Source organism: Myxine glutinosa, chromosome 2 (assembly GCF_964187855.1).
Source record: "Myxine glutinosa chromosome 2, kmMyxGlut1.1, whole genome shotgun sequence".
In the NCBI taxonomy this organism is placed as follows: Eukaryota; Metazoa; Chordata; class Myxini; order Myxiniformes; family Myxinidae; genus Myxine; species Myxine glutinosa.
Window position 1 is genome coordinate 153095213 of NC_136262.1, and position 14606 is coordinate 153109818.

Sequence of the window (14606 nt, forward strand, 5' to 3'; positions counted from 1 at the left end):
CAGAGACATCATGAAGGAGGAAGGTTTCTGTTAAGCAGATCACGTCTGGTTTGTCAGAAGCAACCTGTATGGAGAGATCAGTTAAGTTTGAGCGAAGGCCCCGGATGTTTGAGGTCCATACTGTTAAGGAAGAGGAAGGGGGAGCATCGGATACAGAACAGGGGGGGGGGGGGAGCGGTAGGGCAGGATGTGGAAGAGGAGGAAGAGGTAGGGAGAGCTGTTGCAGGTGTGTCAGAGATTACAGAATAGCTTGGAGAAAGGGAAGAATGGGGCGGACAAAAGGTTTGATGGTGTTTGGGTGAGGCGCAGTGAGGTGTTATTTGAGGAGGGGGAAGAGTGAGGCAGAAGGTTGAGGAAGATGAAGGTGAAAGTTGGAAGGGGGAAGAAGCGGGGAGGATATTCATATTCGGGGAGGATTATTGACCTTTGACCTTAATTAATGACCTAATTAGGCAATTTTGGGAAACACAAACAAGATATTCATATTCAGCACAAAATCCCCTTTAAGAAAAACCTATTTGTTTGCTTTTCCTCAAAAATGCCTCATGCAATCACATTTGCTGGAAATTGAACCAGTCTAATATGTCGAGGGAGACAGCTCTAATATCCTGTTTGGCATTGAGGACCTCCATCCATTGTGGAGACAGCAGAAGCAGCATGTCCAGAGTAGAGTGACCTGGTCTGAAACCAAATTGATGATCAGAGATCAAGCCATTGGAGAAGAGGAAAGATTTCATATCCGAAGCAATGATGGATTCCATGACTTTGCTGATAATTGGGAGAAGGCTGATTGGTCTGTAGTTGCTAGGATCTGTTTTTGCACCTTTTTTGTGCAAAGCGGTGATGTTGGCTGATTTCCAAGCAGATGGCAGTTGACCTTGAGCAAAAGAGAGGGTGAAGAGAACAGAGAGAGGGTGAGATAGAGCGGCAGAGCAGGATTTTAGGACCCGTGGGCTGATGCCGTCGGGTCCAGTTGCAGAATCAGAGTCGAGGGTTGACAGAAACTTTTCCACCTTGTCAGGAGGAAAGGACACGGAGTCCAGGAGCAGCTGGGTACGACTGGGTATGGTGGGTACAGAGAGGGATGGGTTTGGGACACAAGATTTAGAGGCAAACACAGAGTTGAGGCATTCAGCTTTTTCACGTGCGGAGTCAGATTTGTAGCCGTTTGAGGTAAGGGAGGGGATGGAGGGGGAACAAACACCAGAAACGGATTTGACCAGACGCCACCAGGATTTGGAAGAGGGAGACAGATAAGAGAGTTCGGTCTTGAGAACGGAGAGATATTGTTTCCTGGCTCTCCTGAGGGTGGACACACACTTGTTTCGGGCTTTGTGAAAGGAAATGAGATTTCCTTCCGTTGGATTTGCTTTCCAGGAGACGAAGGCAAGTTGTTTCTGGGCAACAGCCTCACCACAAGATTCCGTGTACCATGGACTTGAGGAAGGGTATGACAACTGAAGACGAGATGGGATAAATCTGTGCATGAGAGAGAGCAATTTACTTTGGAAGAATTCCCAGGATGAGTTGATGTCAGAGGTGGTAGAGATGGGAGACCAGTCCAGATGATTGATGGCTGCTTGAAGACCGTGCCAGTTGGCCTGAGTGAAATGCCAGGCTCGTCGACGCTGAGCAGGCTCCCTGAGAATGGTCAGAGAGATGTCCACTTTAACAAGGACATGATCAGATGATCCGATTGGAGCAGAAGAAGAGCAGCAGACATTTTCAGGGAAGTTAGTCATAACCAAGTCCAGAAGAGAAGATGCTCCGTTGACTGAGATCCGGGTCGGGAAATTGACAGATTGTGTCAGTCCCAGTGAGTCGCAGAAGTCCTTTGCTGAGGAGCCATGGCTGGTGAGAGAGGTACCCACACCCAGCCAACTGGCATGATGACAGTTGAAATCACCACATATGAGGAAGAGAGAGTTGGGATGAGTAGATAGAAGTTGGTCCATATTATCAGACAGTGAGATGTAGATGGAGTCATCACTGTTTGGTGGACGGTACAACACACATATGAACAAGAGGTGGGAGCGAAGGGGAAGCCGTAGCCAGAGGTATTCCTGGGGGTGAGGTGGAGAGAGTGCAGTGCAGGGCGAGTGAGGAAGAGAGTTTTTGATAAAGATAGCAACCCCACCTCCAGGACGAGGCTCAGGTCTATCATACCGGAAGAGGGAGTAACCCGGGAGAGATACTAAGGAATCAGAGACATCATGAAGGAGGAAAGTTTCTGTTAAGCAGATCACGTCTGGTTTGACAGAAGCAACCTGTATGGAGAGATCAGTTAAGTTTGAACGAAGGCCCGGATGTTTGAGGTCCATACCGTTAATGAAGAGGAAGGGGGAGCATCGGATACAGAACAGGGGGGAGGAGGGGTAGGGTAAGATGTGGAAGAGGTGGAAGAGGTAGGGAGAGCTGTTGAAGGTGTGTCAGAGATTTCAGAATAGCTCGGAGAAAGGGAAGGATGGGGCGGACAAAAGGTTTGATGGTGATTGGGTGAGGCACAATGAGGTGTTATTTGAGGAGGGAGAAGAGCGAGGCAGAAGGTTGGGGGAGATGGAGGTGAGAGTTGGAAGGGGGAAGAAGCGGGGAGGACGCTTTGAGGAGAGGGAGTGAGAGGGGGGAAATTGAGAAGAAAAGGAGATTTTCAAGATGATCCAGTTCCTTGTCAATCCGCTCACGCAGGGCGAAAGGGACTGGGCGAGCTCTGCAAAATATAGGATTGGCATCCCGGTCAACCCTGAGTTTAGCCGTATGTCCTTTCAAGGTTCCAAGCTCATCCTTGAAGACATCCGGGTACGTATCCAGCACATTTTTGATTGTGTATGCTGCGGTAGCAGAAACGTTGACTGCCCGGAGTTGATGAATGCTTTTCCACTTCAGTCGAATTATGCTCAACCAGCTCCTGCTGAGTAAGGAAGGGCCCTTTCCAGGAATGGCGATCAGGGGTAGGTGAAAGTCATGGTTATCGTAGCCCACCGTGACGTCACATGTACCGCAGGGAACAATCTTCTCACCTGTATAGGTGGAGAGTCCATAGGTAGTAGGTTTCAGATGGGGTCGGTCAGCATCACTCCACAGGTTTGTGAAAACAGCATGGCTGATGAGCGAGATGGCCGCACCAGTGTCGACCTCCATTTGCAATGGTCGATTGTTGACGACAACAGTGGCAAGAAGAGGGTCCCGCCTATGGTGAGAATCAATATGAAGCAGGTCATACGATTCTGAGTTGTCAGAAACAGAGCTCACCTGGTCAAGCTCAGGTTCCTCCGAATCGATAAACTGATGAATCTTGTCAGCAGCTTTCCCTTTTCCCGATTTGCGAGTGATGCAAGCTGGAGCAATATGGCCAGTTTTCGAACAGAAATGGCAGGTTGCATCTTTGAACCGACACGTCTCCGGAGGGTGCTTTCCGTTGCACTGAAAACATTTGTTGTGTGTTTGAGACTGCACTGGCTTCTGACGAGGAGCTTTGTTCCAACGTTTTGGCTGAACATGATCCAACCGATTCACAGCAGGGCTGGTACCAGACGAGCGAGTGGCACCGATGCTTGTAGCGTTGCGTTCAGCACTCTCCATGGAAATGGCGGTCTCTGGCATTTTGGAACGTCAGTCTTCTCTCAGCAAGCAGGCGTCTACGAGTGCGGTCATCGGACATGCCAACCACCAGCAAATCACGGAGCATGTCATCAATCGTGTCCCCAAACTCACACAGATGTGACAGTTTTTTGAGGTGTGCAATGAAGTCTGCGATCGACTGACCTTGCTGTTGTCTGCACATGTAAAAATTAAACCGACACAGGATGACTGAAGGAGATGGATTACAATGTTCCTTCAAAGCGGCCTTGAGCTCTGCATACGTGAGCTCCTGGATTGTCCGAGGCCGAATCAGGTTTTTAACAAGTGTGAACGTCTCACCTCCGCAAACGGACAGGAAGACGGCCTGCATCCGGGCTTCGGTCGCGATGCCGTTCGTCTCGAAGTAAAAAGACAACCGCTCAGAATACTCCCCCTCATGAGGGGCGAATTCATCGATATGGCCGAAAGAAGTCATGGTCCAGATGTTTATCCTCGTCGCTATGGAAGGTATCTCGACAAACTACGATCGATTGTCATGCACGTTTATTCACTCTGCCAATACAGGCCCGATTCACCTCAGCGCCATCCGAGCATGGGCGTAGGGATACAATGCGGTCACGGTGTAGGGATACAACGATGAATATTTGCAGCTTCATACATGACAACCTGCTTATCTCATGGTCAAACCTCTGATAACTATTGTTGCCCTTTAATATTTCATTAGTGACAGCAGACAGCCTCGGTCTAGTTACCCTCGCCTGAGAGGTTATTACTCCCGCCAGAGAGTGATGCATTCGATCGTGTCCATGCGTGTGTGTTCGTGTGTTTGTGAACAGGATATCTGGAAAAGTTCTGAACGGATTTGGATGAAAGTTGGTGGGATGATTGCCCTTGGGATAAGGAAGAATTGATTAGTTTTTGGTGAAGCTCAGGATATTATTCCGGATCCAGGAATTTGTTGAAGGATTTTTTTACCATTGGAAGACAGGGCTCATTTTTTTAAACATTATCTTCTATGTGTTCTATATATAACATTGTGTTATGAAAATAGTTTTCATATTTGTTGTAAATGTAGTTTAAACTCGTGGTTATGCATTAGAGTGGTGTATTGTGTTAGCAGCGTCATCTTCAAGGTTCTTTTTTTCTTTCTAATGAAGACATATTCTGTCATTTTGAAACCACCAAAGTGTGTATTAGGTTTCCCCGTTTCAGAAAATGTATCGTTTGATACGTATAATGCTTTAAAACTGTTTTTTTTTTTACATCAGAAGAGATATCAACATTTACCTCAGCGAATGTCAATCGCGGTGTCAGTATTTGATGAACTTATAAAGACTTAGGTGAGTTATAAGTGTGACCTGCATGTGCACGGGATTCTTCCCAGAAGAATGAGTGGTCGCATTAGCTCGTACGACTTAAAATAAGCGAGTTTTGTTTTCACGTTTGGGCCAGTTTTACATGTTGTTGTAGGAGCTGGGCTCCAACGTAAATCGGAAGAATGGACGCGACAAAAAGCTGGAATTCGTCCGAGTTTCTTTATTGTGTCAAATCAACTCGGGTACTCTGAAAAGCCCGTTTATCGGGCAGCAATATATATACACATTATCCCGGAGCGTTTGCCCGGGAAAGGCGAGACCGGGCGTGCCCGGGCGTCCTGGGCGAAACCTGGAAAGGCGAGTCTGGACATGCCCGGGCGTCCTGGACGAGGCCTGGCAAGTCGAGAGCGGGCATGCCCGGGCGTCCTGGACGAGCCCTGGAAAGGCGAGGCTGGGCGTGCCCGGGCGTCCTGGGCGAACCCTGGAAAGGCGAGTCTGGACATGCCCGGGCGTCCTGGACGAGGCCTGGCAAGTCGAGAGCGGGCATGCCCGGGCGTCCTGGACGAGCCCTGGAAAGGCGAGGCCGGGCGTGCCCGGACGTCCTGGGCGAACCCTGGAAAGGCGAGTCTGGACATGCCCAGGCGTCCTGGACGAGGCCTGGCAAGTCGAGAGCGGGCATGCCCGGGCGTCCTGGGTGAGCCCTGGAAAGGCGAGACCGGGCGTGCCCGGGCGTCCTGGGCGAGCCCGGCATGGTGATCGCTCCGCGTCCTCGGTAGGTGCAAGGCGATTGTGTATACCCAGCGGTAGCCGCTAAATTGTATCCCTAAGGAATGAAACGCACGTTTTCCTGGCTTACAATTTTATTTGAAGTCACACATGCCTCAAAATACACTCACTTATGTAGAATTGAACGCTGAATCCGAAAATGTAAGTGAAATTGCCTTGTTTTTTTTAACATTATCTTCTATATATTATATCGATATATATATCTGTGCAGTGTCTGTCTTGTGTTGTCTTGTGTTGTCACTGAACTACTCCCTCAAACTGTTGTGAAATTGTACTATTCCAACTTGACTCACGGCGGGAGTATGCGCTCTACTGAGTGGCGTTCTCGTTGCATTTGAGTTTGTTTGTCTGTCTGTCTGTTTGTCTGTCTGTTTGTCCGCACAGAATAAATATGATTTTCTCTACAACCGTTGGTCCGATTGGCAGGAAATTTACACCATAGGTGCAACTCCACCTGTAGTATTTTTTAATGATAATTATGACGTCATAGGTCACGTGGGTCGGCCGTCATCTTGGAAACACCGAAAAACTTTGCACCTCCATATCTCCGAAAGCGCTGAAAAGAAAAAAAATTGACGACTCATTGTAAAGAACTCTACATTTGGAAGAACATCTGTTAATGATGATGTCATAGGTGCCTCCATTATGACGTCATAATTCGACAAGTACAAAACTTCATCCGATCAAGATGAAATTTCTTGAGCATGATCTTGGGATAAATTGGTGGAGAAAAAATATAATGATGACGTCATCGGTCACGTGGTTCGGCCGTCATATTTGTTTTAACACAAAAGCCTTGAAAACCACTGACACATCCTGGTGAAGGTTTGCTATCTCTGATTGCTCTTTCTTGTTCTTGTTACATATTGTCTTGACCCCTGCCTCCACCATGACCATGCCCTCGACGACCACTACGACCATGACCACGATCACAACGACCACTACGAGCATGACCACGACGACCACAGCGAGCACGACCACGACTACGACTACGACGACCACGACCACGACCACGACCACGACCATGACCACGATCACAACGACCACTACGAGCATGACCCCGACGACCACTACGAGCATGACCCCGACGACCACTACGAGCATGACCACGACTACGACGACCACGACCACGACCAGGATATCCTCTCTGTTAAATTGCCTGCTCCATATTTTCACTCACTGATGTTCTTTTCATAATCAGCCTTCAAAAGAGTGCTGAGAATGATTATTTATCAATTTAGTATCACGTGGTTTACACACAGATAAAGCAATTATCAACAATGACTATTGTGCATTTATAAAAGAATTTTTTGTGGGTGTCATTCATCTCAGTTAGAAAGGGCTTCCAAAAGAATAGGTATACAGTGAAAATGTCGGTCAGGTGATCATGCCATTCAACCAAATAGCTGCATCTGACTGTGTGTCCTGTGTCTCGGTGTTGCTGCCACGAAGCTGCTCCAGGGCTTCGGATATTTCAAGGTAGTTGGACCACGCAGCATCGATGGTGATGCTCACTGGCTGGGGGGGGGGCGTGGGGGGGGGGGTGGGGGGAGGCGTGGGGGGGGGGGGGAATGTAACCGTCTCACTTTCTCCATGTGTCCACCCGCTGTGAGAGAAGCTGCGTATGGTGTTTGCGCCCATGACGAATGCAGGTCATTTTGTGTGAGGTTGGTTCCAGGATCCGTCACATTATTGTTAATTAAGCAACTCTTGCAACACCCAGAGGGCACAGCAAGCTTGGCCTGCCAAACTGGTCTGGTGGATACCTGTTCTCTTAACCTCAAAACTTATTTGCTTTAGAGTCTAATTTCACCATGGAAGTGAACACGTCACTCCACCTTGATTATAAATGAATAACTTATTATCGACATCCAAACAGAAAACGAAACACAGAAAATACAAAAGGCCAATCACTAACTCCACTGCTGTGGGCCAGCAGGGGAAGCTAAAGAATGAGGGGAGGGAATTGAATCGAATGGAAAGGAATGATTTGACAATTAAAGGAAGGGCGACCTTCCTATGGGATTTTTCAAACTGAAGCCAAACCTTTTTACAAACTGGAAAATAATAAAATATAATCAACTTATTTTCTTGGAGTCGAGTTACAAATGCTTTTTTGTGTATAATGACGAGGTTCGTGAAGGAGCTCGAACGTAGAATGGATCGGGACGAAACGGAGCAAAAGGAACAGGAGAAGGAGAGAGGGGAAACACCAACAACAGGGTTGGGGGACAAAATCGAGGGGGACTTGGAGGAAATTAGGGATGTGGGGAAAATGGGCATGGGGTGGACAAGATGGAAACGTTCCAATTATGGAAATTGCAGAAACAGCATGGAAATGCTTGCACGTTGTTGTGATTCATCCGGTCGAAATAAATCAGTAAAAGTTTATAATTGAAAAAGCTGGACTTGCAAGTTGGAGGAGCCGACGTTTCAGCAAGAATCCACTCGTCTTGTTCACAGCAGACGTTCAAGTGAAGAGGAACCTCGGAAATTTCCAAGTCATTGCCACGTGGTCTGTTGACCAATCCAGCGTCCCGTGATGATTGCAGACGACGTGGGACAGATGTAATAGCCTTGTCCCACGTCCGTGACAGGTTACATCGCAAACCGCCCCTTTTGTTGAGAGATGGTGATTCAACTCTTTCTCAAATTGATTCTTTTACACCACGAGCAAAGCACTTTTCTTCTCTACCCAAGAAGACGACTTGACTGTTGTCGAAACTGTGACCGTGCAGGTTCAAATGCGTATTCACAGCAGAGCCTTTTCATAAGCCGGACGACGATGGTGATTCATACGGGCCTGAAGACTTTGCCAACGTTCTCCCATGCGGAGGGCTCAGTGTGTGATGGGTCTCCACATCCGATGCCATACGCCAAGTCACGTTTCCTATCCTTCTGGATCTTGGCCTTATCATGAACTAACTGGCTGCGTGGAATTCTGTGTGGTTCTTATGATGTAACAATTCCAAATTTGGAGAAGGACATTGTTAACAAAATAATCATAACGAAGTTAACACCTGATGTCGTTTCACTAGTCATTTTACTAACAGTAAACCATGTGACCCACATTGATGACTTGGGTTGTGACGACGATTCTGTAATCGACAAGCATCCGTCACCGTGCGATGCGGAGCTGTCCATGGCTTTGCGTTTACGAACGAGAATTCACCTGATGTTTACGATTATGAAATTAAACACAAAAAATAATGAAACAAAATAACATAAAAATAGGCGAAAAACTACGACCGTAAATATAAACGTAGCCGGTGCTAATTCTCCATCCATATCACAACTTTATCTAACAATGGCAATCTTCAGAAACGTGTTCAATATTAAACACGATGATCCGTGTGATGGTGACATTAGCGTCGACCACAAAAGGTGGAATTGCAGTCTGAGTAAGTGGTTTGAATTGGGCAGGTATTACATTAGTCATTGGTGAGCCAGGTGGGTGTTCATCAACAATCAGGGTAAAGGTGAATCCAGCATGGTTTCCAAAAGATTAGTACATATATATATTTATTTATTTATTATTGTCACCTTCATGTCGATTTGAACCCACAACTCTGCATAATCCGTCATCCATACCTGGAATCAGGCAAACCAACGTGCAAGATGAACAAGAGAGGGTCTTCCTCCAATGGGGGGGGGGGGGGGGGGGCGAGAAATCCATGTCCTCTATTGTAAACACCACTGGGGGCGTAGTGAAGCAATTATTTGATTAATGAACATAATTAAATAATTAAATTGATATACGTGAGAAATATGTGTGGGGAAAATGACATGCTCAGTCAGGGTCGCTCAGATAGCTCAGATGGCAGAGCACTGGTACGGTTCACCAGAGGTCCTTGGGTTGATTCCTGGTCCTGGCACATAATTTTCCCACATATGTCAATTTCATTTATAATCCTGTTTACGAATCCAATTGTACCAATAATATTAACTAGCCAATAGGAAATTGACTCCTCTCATCCATGGATATTTCTTGTATTTCCTCTATTTCCGTGAGTCTGATTTGCATTCAGGAACAGAACAATTATGGTTAACTGTTTTAAAATTTCCTCTCTTTTGTCTAAATCCTTAAATTTATTTAAGCGGATAAACCGCTTCAATATTTGGCTTTGTCCTTCCTGCCATTCACCCATCAAATATGAAGAAGAGCCTTTCTAACCCACCGCGCATATGTAATCCATCATTCAATATCTGTGCCAAATTTGAACAAGATCGGTGAATCCATGTCCGAGAAATGGTTGAGGACTTCTTCAATATCAGGCTTTTTACAACTAAAGTGGCCGCCAGTCTACCAGTCGGCCATCTTTCATCAGATCGCAAAATAAAGTGAGGTGCACGTGTTTGTCATCATGTGCTGTGATTGTGCCAAGTTTGAACAAAATTGGACCATGCATGTCCGAGAAATTGTTGGAGACATGCTTAAGTAACAAAATGGCCACCAGTCTACCAGTCGGCCATCTTTCATCAGATCGCAAAATAAAGTGAGGTGCACGTGTTTGTCATCGTGTGCTGTGATTGTGCCAAGTTTGAACAAAATTGGACCATGCATGTCCGAGAAATTGCTGGAGACATGCTTAAGTAACAAAATGGCCGCCAGTCTACCAGTCGGCCATCTTTCATCAGATCGCAAAATAAAGTGAGGTTCACGTGTTTGTCATCATGTGCTGTGATTGTGCCAAGTTTGAACAAAATTGGACAATGCATGTCCGAGAAATTGCTGGAGACATGCTTAAGTAACAAAATGGCCGCCAGTCTACCAGTCGGCCATCTTTCATCAGATCGCAAAATAAAGTGAGGTTCACGTGTTTGTCATCATGTGCTGTGATTGTGCCAAGTTTGAACAAAATTGGACAATGCATGTCCGAGAAATTGTTGGAGACATGCTTAAGTAACAAAATGGCCGCCAGTCTACCAGTCAGCCATCTTTCATCAGATTGCAAAATAAAGTGAGGTGCACGTGTTTGTCATCATGTGCTGTGATTGTGCCAAGTTTGAACAAAATTGGACCATGCATGTTCGAGAAATTGTTGGAGACATGCTTAAGTAACAAAATGGCCGCCAGTCGGCCATCGTGGATTTGATCTCGAAAAACAATGGCGTGCATATGTAAGCCATAATTCATTTTCTATGTACTAAGTTTGATAATAATAAGGGTAATAAAGGAGGGTTTGAAACGGTGCACTGATCTGCTCGTGGGTTCACGTTCTGTGCGGCATTTTAGAAATGGACATTGTTCGGAAGCTGCTGGGATGCTATTGCTGCCAACGGTCTGTCTCTGTTAACAGGATTGAAAGCTACTCTTGCAAGATGGCTGGAGATGACAAGCAGATGTTCAAGCAATTTTGTCTGGAAGGAGAACCTCACCTCATGCAGGCCTTGTCTCCACCACAGGCTCTGGCCGTGAGCCCAGGAAGGAGTTATACCTAATTATTGTGCACAATCAGAGCTAAAATGTTCCCATAATGCAATGTCCTGCTTCCTTTGATGCGTATTCAAGCTTTTGTTCGCTCGACACAAAAATATTCCCCACTTTTTGTCGCGTGTCAGAGTGCAGAGGAAGGTGGAGACGGCCCCTTGTGTGACACTTGCAGTCGAAAGACGTTGTACTACCTGATGTCGACTCTGAATTCCGCCTTTCGACCACATTACGACTTCAGCCATGCCCGCTCGCACGAGTTCAGCCATGCCCGCTCGCACGAGTTCAGCCATGCCCGCTCGCACGAGTTCAGCCATGCCCGCTCGCACGAGTTCAGCCATGCCCTATCGCACGAGTTCAGCCATGCCCTATCGCACGAGTTCAGCCATACCCGCTCGCACGAGTTCAGCCATGCCCGCTCGCACGAGTTCAGCCATGCCCGCTCGCACGAGTTCAGCCATGCCCGCTCGCACGAGTTCAGCCATGCCCGCTCGCACGAGTTCAGCCATGCCCGCTCGCACGAGTTCAGCCATGCCCGCTCGCACGAGTTCAGCCATGCCCGCTCGCACGAGTTCAGCCATGCCCGCTCACACGAGTTCAGCCATGCCCGCTCGCACGAGTTCAGCCATGCCCGCTCGCACGACTTCAGCCATGCCCGCTCGCACGTGTTCAGCCGTGAACCGTCGCTGTCCTGGGTTTGTGTGCAGTTTGATTTTTGGGCATCACTAGTAAGATGGGACAAAGTAGTGAAAGGTAATGTGTCGGCGCTTGTGGGCCGTGTCTGCAGGTGGAGAATGCAGTGAATAGTCCCCTTGGCTCTGCTGCTGGCTCCCGCTTCACCGAGCTCGGACCTGCGCTTTGGAAGGCTATCGACGATGAGATTGTGCTGTCTGAGTGTGACATCTACAGGTGAGAGCAATTTTTTTTTAACCCTCTGCCTCCAAGTTTAGAGGTTCATGGAGGATGTTCTTTTTGGAACTGATGACATCTTCCCCTGTGCTTTGGACTGATTGTCGGTCGTGATTTGGCTTGCATCACCTGTGCTCCCACCCCATCCAGCTACAATCCTGACTTGGCTTCTGACCGCTATGGTGAAGAGGGTAGCCTCTGGTCCTTCAACTACTTTTTTTTACAACAAAAAGTTGAAGAGGATCGTTTTCCTGACCTGCCGCTCCGTCGGGTAGGCACGCCATTTTGAAATGCGTTGTGACACTGCAAGTGTAGTCCGTCTTTTCATGAGACGTGCGGATGTTCCATCACACCTGGATGCGCGAATGATCGTGTGCAGCAGTTTCTCATTGCTGTGTGACTCTCGTCTACCCTGGAGTCTCGACATGGTATTGGACGAGGAAGACTACTTACAATGTGAAGGGTAGTTTAATGGTAAGTAGCGTCCTTGTATTTAACGAATGTTGTGGAGGTGAATGCTCGCACCCAATTTCGTCTGTCGAAGAATGTTTGTTTGTATATCCATATCTATTTATTTATTGGGTGAATGCGGTTGCTAAATGAAAGTGAAGTTGACAGGCCTTGCCGTGTAAGATGCCCATTGACTTGTGCTTTCACCGCAGGATGTGCTTCCCCTCGTACTCCACCCAACTGCTCCCCATTCTGGCATGGCCTCTCATCGTTCACCTTCACCGGACGATGTTCTACTTCCTGGTTTTACATTTGGAGAGCATTATACCGTTTGTTTTGAATATCAGAAGTCAAATGACTACGTGACCTTTTGACTCGAAACTGGCCTCGTTTTGAGTATTTACCTTTTGCACCTCTCGGTCCACTCTGCCACAGGAAGTCAACAATGTAGAGATTACCTATATTGCACCTGTCCAGGTTGACCGTTAGATTTATTCAAGCATGATTTGCAAAACAAAATGATTTTTGGTATTTTTTGGGGGGTGTGGAGGATCATTAGTTGTAGTAGTACAGGAAATGGAGGCAGACGATTATCCACGAGGACTAGGGACAAGCGTTACGCCGAGGTCCCCCGTCGGTGAAATGATGAGTTGACAAAGTGGAAGACGCAAGGCGGCCATCTTGGATTTTGACGTGACGACCCAATTTTCCATAGCGTTCTCACTTATGCGTAGATACACCCAAACACCAGATTAGACGTTAGTAGTTCGTTTATTTTTCAAGATATTTCGCTCACAAGGTTCAGACATATATATGGTGGGGGCCATCTTGGATTTTGACGTGGCGACCCAATTTTCCATAGCGTTCTCACTTATGCGTAGATACACCCACACACCAGATTAGAAGTTGGTACTTCGCTTATTTTTCAAGATATTCCGCTCACAATGTTCAGACATACATGGATGGCGTCAGACATACATGGCGGTGGCCATCTTGGATTTTGATGTGGGTTTCACCCACACACCAAATTAGAATTCGGTCCTTCGCTTACGCACGGACGCACACACAGACGGAAAAACCATAGTCCCCCTTTCGCTCCACGGTGCGACGGGGGACAAAAACCCGCATGACCCTTTTTCGATTTTCCTCCATCACGTGAACTTTTAAATCGTCGCCCTGTGCATGTAACTTCGCTCTTCATCGGGTTCGTTTGTGCAGCAGCTAACAGACTGTTTTTCCCCAGCAGCCCAGGAGTGGAGCCGGGCCGATGTTCCAACACGACTCTTCCTCACCCATTGAGTGACCGCGTGCAATCTTAAAGTAGTGCTGTCTGGGTATCTCTAACACTTACCTTCAGCAAATTGTTTGAATACCGTTTGGGTTTGTAGCCGGCTAAGCCGGTGTTGTGAATGAACGCGTACGTATTATGTTGAAAAGCCAGATTTTGCTGGATCCTTTGAGAATTCCAAGCTTTGACGCACCAAATCACTCGATGGAGGCCGCCATCTTGCGGATGCGGAAGTGTGCATAAAAAATTGCGAAAAAATTCAATAGGAGTTTGTTTCAGTTTCACCCGTCTTTGTTTGATTCACCATCTTATGCACCTCTAATTTGTAATTAAAATACTTTAAGACCAACCTCGTTCCCGGGCCCGCATGGGCCCTGGTTATCTTCAACGAAAATCGTCACCCATCACAGGAACCAATGAGATTCGAGCATTTGAAAAAATATTTCAAAAACCAAATCACTCCATGGAGGACGCCATCTTGCGGATGCAGAATTATGCATAAAAATTGAGAAAAAGTTCAATAGGAGTTTGTTTCACCCATCTTTTTTTGATTCACAATCTTATGCACCTCTAATTTGTAATTAAAATACTTTAAGACCAACCTAGTTCCACTGGCCCGCATGGGCCCTGGTTATTTTCAACGAAAATCGTCACCAAACACCGGAACAAATGAGATTCGAGCATTTGAAAAAACATTTCAAAAAAGCTTACCGGTACCACGTTTCGGAGGCTGAAAACGGCGTCAAATATTCTAAAATTGACGAAGAAATATTTTTTCGAAATCTCGCGGCCGTAGGGGGTAATTTTTCACGGCCAGAAATATCCGAAGTTGAGACGGAATTCACCG

General features: G+C 46.9%; 1 pseudogene; it reads left to right on the forward strand.

Annotated features, from left to right (window-relative positions):
- The first annotated feature begins 10919 nt into the window (after positions 1-10919).
- On the forward strand, positions 10920-12732 carry LOC144890810 (repressor of RNA polymerase III transcription MAF1 homolog; annotated as a pseudogene).
- The last annotated feature ends 1874 nt before the right edge of the window (positions 12733-14606 follow it).